This window comes from Aythya fuligula, chromosome 8, assembly GCF_009819795.1.
Source record: "Aythya fuligula isolate bAytFul2 chromosome 8, bAytFul2.pri, whole genome shotgun sequence".
Classification (NCBI taxonomy): Eukaryota; Metazoa; Chordata; class Aves; order Anseriformes; family Anatidae; genus Aythya; species Aythya fuligula.
Genome location: NC_045566.1, coordinates 23954452 through 23969188, shown reverse-complemented (window position 1 = coordinate 23969188; position 14737 = coordinate 23954452).

Sequence of the window (14737 nt, the reverse complement as noted above, 5' to 3'; positions counted from 1 at the left end):
CTAGGGATAAGCTAAACAAAGAGAACTGAAGAAAAAGAGGACATTGATACTAAAGGCAGTAAGAAAGAAAGTGAGAAGGGCAAATGGGGAGCAAAACTGATATGAAAAGTAGTAATAGACTGGGAAAGTGGGAGAGAAAGAAAGGGTCGGATAACACGATCCACTGTCACAGAACAGAGGATGTCTAGACAGAGCCCTAGAAAGATCCTGAAAGGCTACAGGCTCCTTTATGGGCAGCTTTCATATAATCCAATCCACTTGTGTGATGCAGGAATATATTGAAATGGGCAATTATCTAACCCAACAGGGAAAACCTTTGCCTGAGCCCAGAGGTGTTCAAGTTTTCAAGACAATATTTAACACTGTCCACTCCAAAGCTCTACTTATCTCAGCTTAGCTACTCCACAGTGCCCCATTCAAGCATTAGTTTTATAGCATGCGTAATTTCAGTATTATTAAGAAGTAGCAGGTTCTTGCAGTTACTTACTAGTTACTTACTTAGCAATATTATGTTTCTTTAATAAGGAAAAAATATATGACTAAAAAAATAATACAGTGTAAAGTACACGGTGGTCACTATTTATTTTGAAAGTCACCTCAAGATTAGCTCTTATGTTTCTTTTCTGTTTTCCTCACTTTTTACCCCTTTGTCACAAGCAAGTTAAAAAGTAGGTTACTTGAATTCCCATGAGTTTGCTGCACTCAGAGTCTCATTATGGACAAAACAAATACACCATAAAACAAAGCCAGAATCTTATTGATAACCTAATTCAACACAATCAAATAATTATTACTAGTAATTGAGTATACGCCGTTCAAATTACACACAGCTAATTTGATGCACGCATTGTCATGCTTTCTAGTACCTGCTCAGTTCTCTAGTGTTATGCTTACTTTTCCAAAGTGGTCTTAAACAGCCTTTGTTATGAGCTCCTGGTTCATTCAATGGCAACAGAACCTTTATTTAGTAAATTTGCTATCTTCAATTTCCTATTTCTTCACAGTGTAATGTTAGGAAGTTTGGTAAGATTTCAGTTACTTATAGGCTGTTATTTCTGATCTGTATACCAGGCTCACTCTAAAGAGCATCTGTATATCTGGTTTGGTTGCCTTTTTCTCCCCCTTCATTAATATCCACCTTTCCTTTCACCTTATAAATCCTTTAGGACAAAATTACATTTCCAGAAACCAGCTAAATACTATTTGATGCAATCTCTCATCATTCAAGAACACCAATTCTTTATGCTTTCACAAACAGAAGACTATCAAATGTAGATTTGGAGTTTAAAGAAATCATACATAAATGTGCTGGTATTCTAGCATATATTTATAACTTGAAGCAATAAGAAAATATTTGCCACGTCCAAATAGGAGTGAGAATAACAAAGATCATCTGAAGACTGGAACTGAGGAAGCTTGTTTTACTTTTTCTACTACCTCTGTAGTTTGTCAGCCTGTACATTATGCATGGGTCATATCTGCAAGACTATCTTCACAGTTAAAACAGTTTAAAACACTCATGAATACGCTCTTGGAACTGGAAATTTTTTGAAATACGGAAACCCACTTCAAAATCATTAGAACTGACTGCCTAGGAACCACAAGGCTGCAGCATAATGAACAGGCATGGGGAAAAAACAGGCAGAGATCCCATGAATTTGTTTTTCTCTGGGACTCTGGCTGTGCCCTTGACCACTGAGAAGCTTGTGTCCTGCTGCTGCATTTCCTGCTGAAATCCCTTTGAAGAGCTTCAGTTTCTCATGCTCCTTCCAGTGCACCCCAGCCCCTCCCAGTGCTGTTTGTAATCTTGTTTAACATTTTAACCCAGAGATTTCTCTGCAATTTTTTAGCAGAACAGTAAAAGCATCACAGTTCCCCTGCCCCACACTCCCCACCACTACCCCCCTAAAAAAAGTGACTTGTAGGAAATTTTCTTTAGTGACTTTTTAGTCACTTTCTACTTTCCCTACACCATATTTCTTCCAAATCAAAGGCTTTCTATTGAAGCCTCCAAGGAGCTGATTTCTCAAAGTCACCAAAATTCCCTGACTTCTGCTGGAAACTCAAAGAAAACCAAAGCATTCCTTCAGAATGTCACAACTCCAAGTGTGCAGTTTTTCCAGCAGAAAGGCATTCTTGCCAAGAATTATGAACACTTACTACCAGCTTTGGCTTAAGATGCAATTTTAGACTAATATTTAAGTCAAAACCTATGAATTTTGTTATATTGTTTTTCTGCTACTATTGCTATTTATTATAAAATTGCTGTTTTCTGCTTTGAGGATTCAAGCTTCAAAGCGCGTTTCTGCTTATGCTGAAAAATATTCCATTTAAAAACATTGAAGGAGAAGGCAAATAAAGACACTTCCCCACTAAGCTTACTGCATATATCAAATCCCGTGCATTGGAGTTTTTGGCCCTTTGGTGCTAGAACACGGAAATTGCAACTCACCCAAAGAAACAGCAGAGCAGCACCTCGCACGTACACTGTAAAGGTTCTATACACAGCCCCTACAAATGAATAGACAAATCTCTCCAACTCCAGTGAGCTTAGTCCCTGTGCCTCATTTTATTAAGATAAGTTTTGTCTTTTCCTCTCAGCACTTTTTATGTACCGCTTCTTTCTTCGTCCTTTGGTTTTAGAGAATATTTGTCTGTTCACTCTTGTCTGAATATTGTCAACTTTTATTATGCCTTCAAGGGGTATAAAGCTATTAAAAACATGCATTTTCTCTTCCTAAATCTCAAGGTGAAATTTATTTTCAAGCTAGTTATGCCCTTTATTTCTCCTGTTGTTTGTATATGTTAATTCCTATGCAGATCAAAAGTTTGACATATTCTAGTAGTTCAATGTTATGATCACAGGACAAAACATTTAAGTGTGTGCTCAATATGAAAAGGGTGTGGAAAAAGCCACAGCTGCAACTGAAGCAAAGACTTTGTTTTCTGACCGCTAAATAAAAGCTGGGTGAGAAAAGAGCCTTTTTTTTTTTTTTTTTTTAACTCTCTCTCCAGAGACCACCTATGAACTTCAGCTCATGAAAATCAAGTGTTCACATTTTCCAATGTTCAGATAGTCGTACTTCTTTGACAAGCAAAAAAGAACTGACTTCCACAGAAATAAGTTAAATACAAGCGTAGCTAACAGAGGCGTACTGAAGAGCACCACATTATACAGAATATAAACTGACCTCAGTTTGCGATAAAGCAACATAAACCCAACTATCACCTGGCCCAGCTGTCCTTAATGCTGCCATGCCTTGGTGCTCAATGGCTGCTGGCTAAACATGTCCCAGCACAAACTGTGGCAGGCAAGGCTGAGGAGAGAGACAAGTTGAGACTGATAATGCTAGACCCTCTGCTCCCATGTGCCTGTCATTGCAACAAGCTGAAAAGCGTATTCACTTCATTTTAAAGATTTAAAAATTCCACCCCATCCTAACTTCAATTTATATTTGGATCAGCAGAGTTTGTTGAGCTGGCTTCATCTCATCTTTGCGCTGCATCAAACTGCCCCTTTGGGGTGGGCAGAACACAACCGTATCTTCTTGTTGGGCTACAAAACTGGTCTGTAATCCTGGTCTGTAATTACTATTGTTTTTTCTGACACGATGTTATTTCCAGAATCCCTGCATCTGCAAGCCTTACAGTTTAGTATTATAGCCCTTAGAGTATTTCCTGTCCTTTTCTGTAAACACCTAGTTATGATCCATTTAGTCTTAAATGTGAAGCTAACCAGCTCATCTTGCAATTAATATTCTTAGGAATTATTTGTTGACCAATCTAATAAGCAATATGAAATGAAGCATCCTTACATTAAAATGTGACTAAGTTTCAAGGCATCTGTGAAATTATTTCTGTGTTTTTCCCTGCTTCCCCTTTTATTCCTCCAAGTTTCTCCTCTGTCCGCTTTCCTTAATACAAAATGTTTTTCATGTGTTCTACCATTTACACCAAAAATTAATGCCCACCTATTTTTTCCAGGCATTGAAAAACACAGATACAAGAACTGCTCAAAGAGTGATTTTTATTTGCTATGATACCTATGTGAAACAGAAGCTAATTAATTTGAAGATCATTTGCTCTAATCCTTTTAGGGGTGCAGGGAGAAATAACCAATTTAAAAACGCCCAATACAACCACTCCTTCTGCTGAACAGAATTCTTGTATCATCCTGCCTGTGAGCTGAATCTTTCAGAAGCCCAACCAGCATCTCAACACAAATTCTTTCATCAGAAAGATCACGTATGAATGCAAAGCAATCCATGTATACACCAAGAAAAGACAGTGGTCAGATGAAGGTCAAGACTCAATGTTTAAAGACTGATGAGGCTAGGAATGAGGGAAACTATCCTTATAGCTCACAAGTCAAGGTAGAAAAAATGGTATTTGCAAGTTCCGCAAAGGCTTCTGAAGCTGAACCATAACTGGGACAGATCGAACCTCAGCATTTCTTGGTTTTGTTTTGCTTTTTAAATATGCTTGGCCTGAAAGAACAGCAAATATGTGTCAGCTTCTAGTTCCACAATGCTCTGCAGAAGAAAGTACACGAGATACCCAGCTGTCATTTCAAAAGGTGTTATCTGCTGCCTGCATGCCCCTTCCTTTAGCCTTCCCCTGAGAAAGCAATGCCAGAGGGAGAGAGAGCACTGCAGTCCTGGATTGACGGCCACAGGGATCGGGAAACTGAAGTTATCCCAAACAAGGATAAACCTGTGCAGCTACTGCAGGGCACAGCCCTCTCTCCACTCACTTTCTTCATCACGAAATTAACCTGAGATTTCATTTGAGCTGTTTCCAACTGTCAGGATAGCAAAATATTTAGAAAGTTGATTTTGCATGCTAGCGTTAACACATGATACAGTCTTACACTTTTTCAGAAAACTGAGTCACATCAAATCGCTAGTCTCTGGCAAAAATGATATTTTAAAACATATGTTGCTACCATGAAGGGCTGGTTCTATTTGAGGAAGAGGTGAATCTGAAGCTGTCTGCGCTGCACAAAGTACTACCAATATTGCCATATGCATATGTTAAAGATTTGGTTCTGAAAGCTGCTTTTTACTTCTGATGGAAAAACTGCTTTCAATCTCCTGAATGAAGTACAATAGCACCAACTGCTGCTATCTCAACCGATGACTGCTAGATCCTATTACTCTAAAAGCATGAACTACTTTCCAGCACAAAGGCTCATTTACCTCATGAATCAGCTGCAACCCATCTTTGGCTTTAGCTGACAGGGAAGCTCTCATCTCCATTTAAATGCAAACCTCTCCTGGTCTGAGCAATAAGATAGACGCCGTCCGGGGGAAGCGGGAGCGGGAGACCCAGCTAGAAAACAGCTTCCTGGTTACAGAATGACAACAAAAACATTTCCCCCAGAAAAGTCAGTGCAAAAGTATTTTATTCTTGCAATTAGCTATTACTGAAAAACTCCCGTGTCATTCCTCCACCTTGACATACACCTTCCAGATGTTATATATCTGTCACACATCTCTGCCTGTCCTGCCTCCTTTGACTCGCGCTGTGATCATGTATAACACAGATGTACTGAATAACCAGGGCCTAACAAAAGAAGAACTGTTGGAGCTGAGAGCTTTTAGCAGCTGCACTTACCAAGCGTTTTGAAGAATTTGACTTGCAGCCTTTTCTAAGTCTCTACTACAAACAGAGTATTTAGGAAGGAAGGGATTTTTATAGAGGAAAAAAAAAAAAAAAAAAAAAAAAAAAAAAAAAAAACCACTGCACTTTTCTAACCTGTTCTTATTATAGAAATCTTCTTTCACATACAACACTGCTGCTTCAATAAAATACAGCAGATTATGTGGGCATGCCCTTTCATAATTTGGATGTAAAAATAATGGAGCAATTACAAGGTAACATATACACCTGTAAAGAACCTCTATTCTCAAAATTAATGGCTAATAACATTCACCATCGGTAAGAGGTTAAATGTTACTCGTAATTTCCGGTTGCCTCTGAAGTACAGCACACATCAGGGCCCTATCGCTTTACAAAGTCTTCGCTCTGGTCGGAGATAAATGGCAGTTTTCTAAGCATGATTGTGTCCTAGTTTGTGCTACATCATGATAATGACAGCAAGGTGACAGGCTTGGCTATTTATCTGCATTGTGACAGCCCCAGAATTCCAGAGCATTAAATCTTTTATTGCTGCTTTTGAACAATTAGAAATATGTGACAAAATACTTAGAAAAGCTCAATGAGGAAATTTTTAAATAGTATATACAAAGACACTGAACTGCTAATGAATGCAAAGTTATTGATTACATCTGCTTCACGCTTGGAAAAACAGCACACCTGCTTCTCACCTCTAACACTTCTATTTCAAGAAGTGATCAGTTCAAATTAAGATAGCAGCTCAAACCCAAGAGCTGATGTCCAGAATCCAAACCAGCCTCCCAAGATAAACTGCTTTTGAGCAGGTAATGTGTTCTGGAAGGCCGGATAATGGCCCTTTTATTCACAGTGAGTACATACCGTATGCCACCTTCCCACAGAGGAATTCCTATCTTCATTTTGATCCATTGCATTTCCCTGTAAAGAGAACAGATTGTCTTAATCAAATGAGCGAACTCTGGAACCGGTTCAACATCTTTCAGGGGCATGACATTTTCAGTAATTGTTATTTTTAACATGTATGAGTTTGTTCTATTAAATTTCCTTCTAACATTGTCCAAATAAACCTGATTATGTAAATGTTTCATATGCTCTGCTTTTGCTTTTTTCAGACTACTTTGATAGCAAATGACGTTCTTGTGACAGAACAGATTGTATTTTCCTGTACAGTAAAGCAAATCTTTTTTTCCCTGTACAGTAAAGCAAACCACTCCAAAACTCCCTCCATTTTAAGGCTACAAGAGACTGATGATTGCTCAGCTTCCCACAGAACATATCAGAGAATTTCACAGCGTAATTCCTACATCTAACTCATCTCTAAAACTCATTATTCCATCTCAAGAAGAGCTTCAGATTCTAATAAGCAGCTGCTTGGAATTTTTCTATTGACTAAGCACTAGTTCCCATATCCAGTTATGCTATGGATCATTGCAAGCAAGCATCCTGCACCCTCAGATATATCGGACAAGGCATCTTACTGTCCGTCATACAAGCAACAGTTGAAAGGCTGCTCTGCCAAGCACTGAATCAGTTCTTGGTGGCTCAACTGTAACAGAAAGCCTCATAAAAACCTTAGCTTTGTCCTTTTAGGAATGTTAGGAATGGGAGGTTCCTGACCTTGTCTGAGTTCAGAGGGAATGCGCCACAAAGACAAGAAAAGATTGCATTTGGCAAGCTTATTGCAGGTCAGCAAAATCTGCTGGGCACCTAGAACAGGCTTGTGACTTGCCCATAGTTTTGGATTTCTCAGCTAGCAACACAGAAATAATTCTTTCAGACAACTGTCTGTAAGAGAAAGCCTTCATGACCTCCCCTGCATGAAGTAGGGAGTATCTAAGCCGTACTGCGTGGGAAAGAAGGCAAACTAAATTCCAGAAGAATCAAGAAAAGCAGAGCAGCACCAAAGCATTTAGAAAAAAAAATCTGTATGAAAACATTTCACCAGAAGCACTTAGATCTCCTCTAACACCCTCTTAGAGGTGATGGATATGGGGAAAGATACTATATAAACGAAGTGTGCAACGGCAAGGTAAGAAAGTTACCAGTTGTTAAGGCCCAACAAGTACACTCACACTGAGTTCCCGCACAAGACAATGTATGTAGACATATGTTTACTGCTAACCTTTTGGGAAACTGTTAAAAAAAAAAAAAAAAACAGGGTAAGAAAAACAGCTGCCTCCTGAAATTGATAGGATGATAGGCAAAAAAGATCTGTTACATTTCACTCAGCATACGAGGGAGAAATTTGAGATCTCTAAATCTAATTAGTCCAGAACTAATCATCTGTCACCCTCAAAAACACCTTCCTGTCTTGCTTCAGCTAGAGAGGAAGAAGGCACTTACCCTACATTAATCTAGGAAGATAACAAGCAGACTACTGACCATCAGGTTTGGGATTACAAAAAATATATTACCTTGTTGCTACCAGAAAAACAGAACTCTCTCAGAATAACCTGGAAAAAAAATCCAACAATAAACCAGTTTCCTCAGGATACCAGAATCTCCCACTTATAAAGCAAAAGCGTAGACCAACTCATTCACCAGTGGCTAGGAGGTTAGGAGATCAAGAAGATGAACGGTTGGCAGATGGGCCTGACTGTGCACATCTCAGAACTCAGCTTTCTGATAGAGGAGAAGATTTCAGGCCAATTTGTTTGGATTTCACCTGAAAGTCAGAGTCTGAAATGCCCTGCACTCTGTTGATTGCTGCCACAAGCTTTCTGTGAATAAGCTTCCCATACCAGGACAGATGCACCCACAGAAAGAGATTTGGACCTTCGTCTCTGGACAAGTCCCACTACCATGAAAAGAAACATCTCGTGCTCTGAACAGAAGCTAGGAAGGAACACTGCAGGCAGCTCGCCATCTCAATGAATACCTGAACTGTACAGAAACATGTCAGGTCTTAAAACTGGTTGGGAGGTAAACAAAAGAACTTCACCAACATGGGGAGCAGTATGACACCAAAAAGAAAAGCTATGAAATTGAGCAAAGGGTCATAGCCAAGGATTTCAGAAGACATGCTCCTTCTACACTACCCCCTATGCAAGCTGAATTGTCCAGGCAGCTATGGAAACAGGGCCACCCCATTTCCACTACACTGAGTTGCCAGAAAAGCCAGGAGCTTGGTGAAAGAGCCACAGATCGTAACAGTGTGGTCTATGCCACCCCACCAGCACGACCAATGCTATGCTGAGGTCCACATGTCCACAACACATGTGTATGCAGGTTTCCACATCAACAGATCTCTGCAGTTTGTAGGTCTATTTTAAAAACAATGCTATTTCAGATTGAGTTGATATACATTGGTTGTATAGGGGTGACTGGAAGAAAAAGAGCTAGAAGATTATCATGTTTTCTCCTCCAATCTCTATTTTCACCTCAGTTCTCTGGATTCAAAACTAACCAATGACTAACTTTATTCTCCCACCACATGCCTTTTTTTTTTTCCAAAGTATATTATTCAATATAATATAGTAAAATATAGATATGGTATATAACAAAATACATGTGAAAGTGTTGCACATTCATGTATTCAGCATGAATCTACACCAAGTTAAAAACTTAAATTTCCTTCAGTTCTGTGCCCCAACAGCCTGCTGGTCATGTGGCAAGAATTATTTTTCCTGTGAATATAAATAAATTGCTTGGGGAAGGTCACTTCTATCTCCACAACTATGTCAAGGAGCACAACAATTTGCAGTAATGCTTGGTTCAACTCCACCATTTCTATAACAAATCATGATTTTAGTCCATTAGCAAGTTGCTTTTGATATGTTTCAGATGTAAGGATCATGAAAATAAATGAGGGCTAATTACATTGGAAGTTATCTTTCTAAATCATCCTGGTAACTCTGCAAATAATGCATAAAAATTCTATAAATAGCTGTTTTTTAATTTTTATTTTTAGGTATGGTTTTCATTTCCACATATAAAAATATTCCACAGTGATTTGAAGGAATGTTTACAGAAACATTCATTTAGACAGGACTAGAAACACTGATTCTTCTCAAAATATTTATATTTACGTTAAATCCATTAAATACACTGTGATTCTCTTGATAATGGAAGGAAAAAAATCATAGTTAATATTTGAAGACATCATATTTTGTAACACAGAAAGTAATTTACTCAATTCGCATCTGAAAATTTGGACTCATACAAGTGCTTCACACATCAAGATGTGAATTAACTGAAGCTAGTAATTGGCAAGGAAAACTACCAGCAAATAAACCCGATTGTTAATATTTACGTAGGAAAATCTTCCTGGCTGTTAGAAGAAGATTAATCAGAACAACATTTAAATACCACCATCTTCCAGTAAGCAGAAACTGACTGATTAACCTGAGGAGACAAAACCCAGCCAGAACTTACCACTGTCCTCTTTGCCCAGGTGCCTCCTGCTCCCCTGGCCAGGTACCCCACCGCCACAGCAGTCAGGGGAGATGGGAAAACTTCAGTTTTGTTAAAATTGCTGCAGGGCAGTGGAGCTGATGGTCTGTGATGGGGGAGAGCAGGGGGGTGAGGCCAGCAGCGTCCTGCTCTGAGGGGAGCGGAGCCCTGAGGGTCAGGCCCAGGCCAGGCATGAGGCACCGCTTCCCCCAGCAGGCCCCATGGAAAGTTCCAGCTCCTCAGAGATCCCCTGGTCCAACCTCCTGTTAAACACCAGCAGAGCCTTATCCATAATGAGGTTACCCAGGGCCCAGTTAAACCAAATACTGGGCACTTCTAGTCATGAAATGTTTCTACCACTTCTGTGGGCAACCCAGTCTTACATTGAATCGCTCTAGCAAGTTTGGTTTTGCCTAATTTCTCCTGAAGCAACCCATCCCTTGCCTCTTGTCCTGTCCTTATGAACGTGGTGTCTGTAGAGAAGACACATACTTTCTATATGCCAGAAGGCATAGCGGATCATTCCTGAGCCTTCAAAGAAAACATTAATTTCTCTTCCAGTGATGAAATAAGTAACGTTGAAGTCAAATGGAGAGTTGAGGCAAAAGAGGAGAAACCAACAATATAAAAGGAAAAAAATGTAATAAACAGCATCCTTTTTAGAAAAAACATCATGAATAGAATACATGTGTACCCCTGAAAACAGAATGCAATGTTTGCAATCTGTATAAATACAACGTCCATTTTAAAAAATGTTTTACATAACAGAGAAGCTCCCCAAATGGCCAATTAACAGTGCTTACATTACCCACAAAGCGCTGCCACCACCACAGCACGATCAGAGTCAAGATGAAGGCTACAGATGTACGCAAGTTTTAGGCTAAGACTACCAAGCCTCTCACTTATCTGGAATGATTACAAAGACCTGTAGTTAGAACCTAATTTATGTTTAATAGAAAACCAACACACACACACACACACACAAACAGCAACAAAACAAGAACGTTGCTCCCTGTCAGCCATTTTATGCAGAATCTAGAACAAGCTTCTACATCCATGCTGCAGTTTCAAAGAGGAACATATTCTGACAGAAAATCCGGCCATTACCCGCTTAGTTTGCTTGCACTTTCTCGTCACAGACCAGGCTTGGAGAGCATGATCCACATTCCTCTTGAATGAAACTGAACATTGACAGGAACTCCATGAGCTCACCAGACTGTTCTCAGACTAGAGGTAGTCCAAATTAAAAGTGCCAAGGCGTGGCAGTTTTAATGAGCATATTTATACTCATAGTGATATGAGTGTCTACTGATCTTTTCCTATCATCGCATACTGTTTAGAATTTCCATACCTATTTTAGTTATGGAAATTTAACACTTCAAATACTTTACCTGGAGTAAATAATTTTATTTTTTTTTCACACTATTTTGTGAGCATAACAGTTAAAAAGGCATCTATGGAAAATTATAGATAAATCTTATTAACTCTCCATGACACAATGACATTAGGGTTTGCTTTTTATCCCACAACTTCACTAAATCAGATTTATTATTCTGTTGAAAGACAAACACACTATTTCATATAATTGAAGTTAAGAGGTTTAACAGGAAGGTAAAAGTTAATAGCACAGCATTTCTCCTACAGCGTACCAGGCATCCATTTAGAAGTGTAAGTCAATAGCAATTTTTCACACTCTCCAGCAGGCAGGCTCAATTTTTGCCTTCTAGGCATATATATATGACATGATGTTTGGACTTGCTACCTTCACAGGAAGACAGAGGTTATCAAGCACTAGTGTCATTGGGAAGAAGCAATGAATTCCTAGAAACGTTAAAGATACAAAATAATCCAACTCAAAATCAATACTTTACAAAATAATTGCAAAATGAATGTGTGCAAGCAGCTGGTTTTCCCACACAGGTGTTAACTTTCAGATTTATTTATTTATTTATTTATTAAACTTAGATACCTTTTTTTTCCTTACACAGTGATCAATTTCCAATAGCAGACAAACGGCTTTCATTAGCTACATACTCCAGTAACAAACGATGTCAGTTTACATTTACCCCATGACCTAAATTAGGGTGTTGCATTGTTGGCTAGCTTACCCAAGGAGAAACATGCAGTAGTTAGCTGAATCAGACAACTCTTTCATCAAAATTGTTTCAGTTGCACATTCTAATAAAGGAAATGACACGAAGAAATTTTCACCATTTTTCAGCATGGAAATTTCAACCTGAAACTTCCCATATAGACTTATGACATTTCAGTTAATAGAGAAAGCACCTATCACTTTCTGTAGCCTCCAGAGCCTAAAAATTCAGCAAAATAAACAAAAAGTTAAGCTCAGCTAAATCATAGTTGCCTGGAGCAACTGTAGAAATATGGCTCTTTTGATGTTCCTGAACCTCCTCACCTTATCATCATTTTACAACACAGCAGAACCTCCATTTCTCTGTCTTGTTGCTAAAAGCTTCAAGGTTATTGCTGGTTTTTAAGGAGTCTTTCAGTCTGCAGACAATGCCATATGCTGCATTGCTAAGTGTGGTATGGAACATTAAGAGCTGCATTAAAGAAAGCCAGACATCTCTGTATTCCAAATATAAACTTTGTCTAATGTTTTATAATCATAAAAAAGTGCTCGACATGGATAGAATAAGGTCAATGATAGTTTACAGGGTTAGCAACATATTACTTAGTATGCTTTTGAATTATTCTGCCCCCTACCTCTAGTTAAGCACTGACCATAATTTCCCGTTTTTCCATTTTTCTGTAACATATCTCTTCCCAGATGCACTACCACCTGCAATGGTCATTATATCCCGTTGCAAGAGACAGTGTACACTTAAGGAGCTAAAAATTACAAGATATTTGCCCCAGGGTCCTTCCTACTGTGACTGATAACATTGTATCTGAAGGCATTCATCCCTGAACTAATAGTATAAACCATGATTCCAGAATATAAAAGAAGAAACGTTTAAAAATATGTTGCACGACATGATGCACAAAGAATGACCGGTCTAGTGATGGCAAATTTAGCACCATTTTGACTTGCAGACTCTGGAGAAGGCGAGATTGTGTTTGAAGGTACCTCTGTGACATTTATGAAAAGAATAAGTCCCTGACACATTCAATGCATTTAGCTTTTTTTTTTCCCCCCACAGATTTTGCTGTGCTGAAATTCTCAAAGGCTATTTCTTACTTTTGGGAATGGCAAGAGAGCACAGCTTCCTCTAGTCTGAATCAAATTGTATAAATAAGACTCGTGAGAGCTACAATATTACATACCGAGTTCTCCTTAGCCATAATTTCTTATGTAGCTTTGTTACTACATCGATTGTCTCATGTTGTACGCCCAAATGTCAAACTTGTTCCAGAAAAAAAAACAACATATAAAGACCACTGTACTTCAGTTGTGATGCAATACAAAACTAGCATGTAAAAATTACAGCATGCATCATGAGGGATGCACATTTCTCCTCAGCAGAATAATAACATGAATGTAAATATATGCAAATAAAGACAATAAGTGCGTTTAAGTTTTGTATTTCGAAGATCACCCAACTCCTTTGATACCTGGGGGAATGGGAAGCTAAATGAACAGACCAGGTACTGACCAAAGCCAAAGAAATCAAAGAGATCAACAATTAAAATTAATCAAATTCAAGATAGATTTTTCATATGATGGAGTGAATCTACAGAACCACTCCGTTAGATGAAGTTAAATTAGACTACTGGGAAGGCAATTTAGGGTATTAATCCACTGCACACAGAATTATGCTGCCTGCACAATCAGTTGTGGTAATCTTTCAGTTTAGTAATCTTTCTTTAGGAATCTTTTCTGTCTACGTATTTTCTTGCATCTTTAATCTCATTATTCCCTTTTTAGCAACTTCTCCACAACCAGACTAATTACTTCCAACATGCATAAAACATTGTGGCTCTTTCATAAAGGTTTTATTACAGAACAAAAAGACCTCCACTCTGCAGTGCAATCTGCAATCTAAGTTTGACACAAGATGCAACAAGTGAATTTAAACAAAGTCAGGTATTCATAGCTGAAAGTACCTCCGAGTCAAAGCGGCTATACATGACGTTCTGGAGTAACTGTTCTTCCACTCTAATGCCTCACTGTTATTCACAGGATCTTCAGCAGTGTTATTTATCATTTAAACCAGTGAAGCATTGCTGAAAGAAACACGCTTTCCTTTGCTTCTTCTTTCATGAAGAATTTGACTCCTACATTTAGAAAGCATCCCATCTTTGAAACTCCGCAGGACATTTTTGCTAACAATTTTCAAAAGCTGGACTTCAGCTGATACCAAGCTATTAAGTCTAAAAATGTCACCAATACAGTGCAGATCTTAAATATTAGGTCAAGTGGAAAGACATCTCAACAACTTAAGATTTTATCAAAAAGAGTCACTAAGCACAAGTTTATGACAGTTTTGTTAGTTTAAAGGTTTGGTTTAACCTTATAAGAAGTTTGTCTTCTCCTTTCATCGAGTGGTGGCTGTCCCAGTTTCTGAAAATATTTTATTTCAGCTTGAACCTTCAAAACCACTGGTAAATTCTGGTCCCATTAACAAAGGCCAGAGTTCATAATTTACCAACTCTTTAACCAAACCTTAAAGCAACTCCAAGACTTACCTCTGATTTCAGTGACACGTGCAGAAACCTTGTGAAGCACGTAATGAGTTTTTCTTAA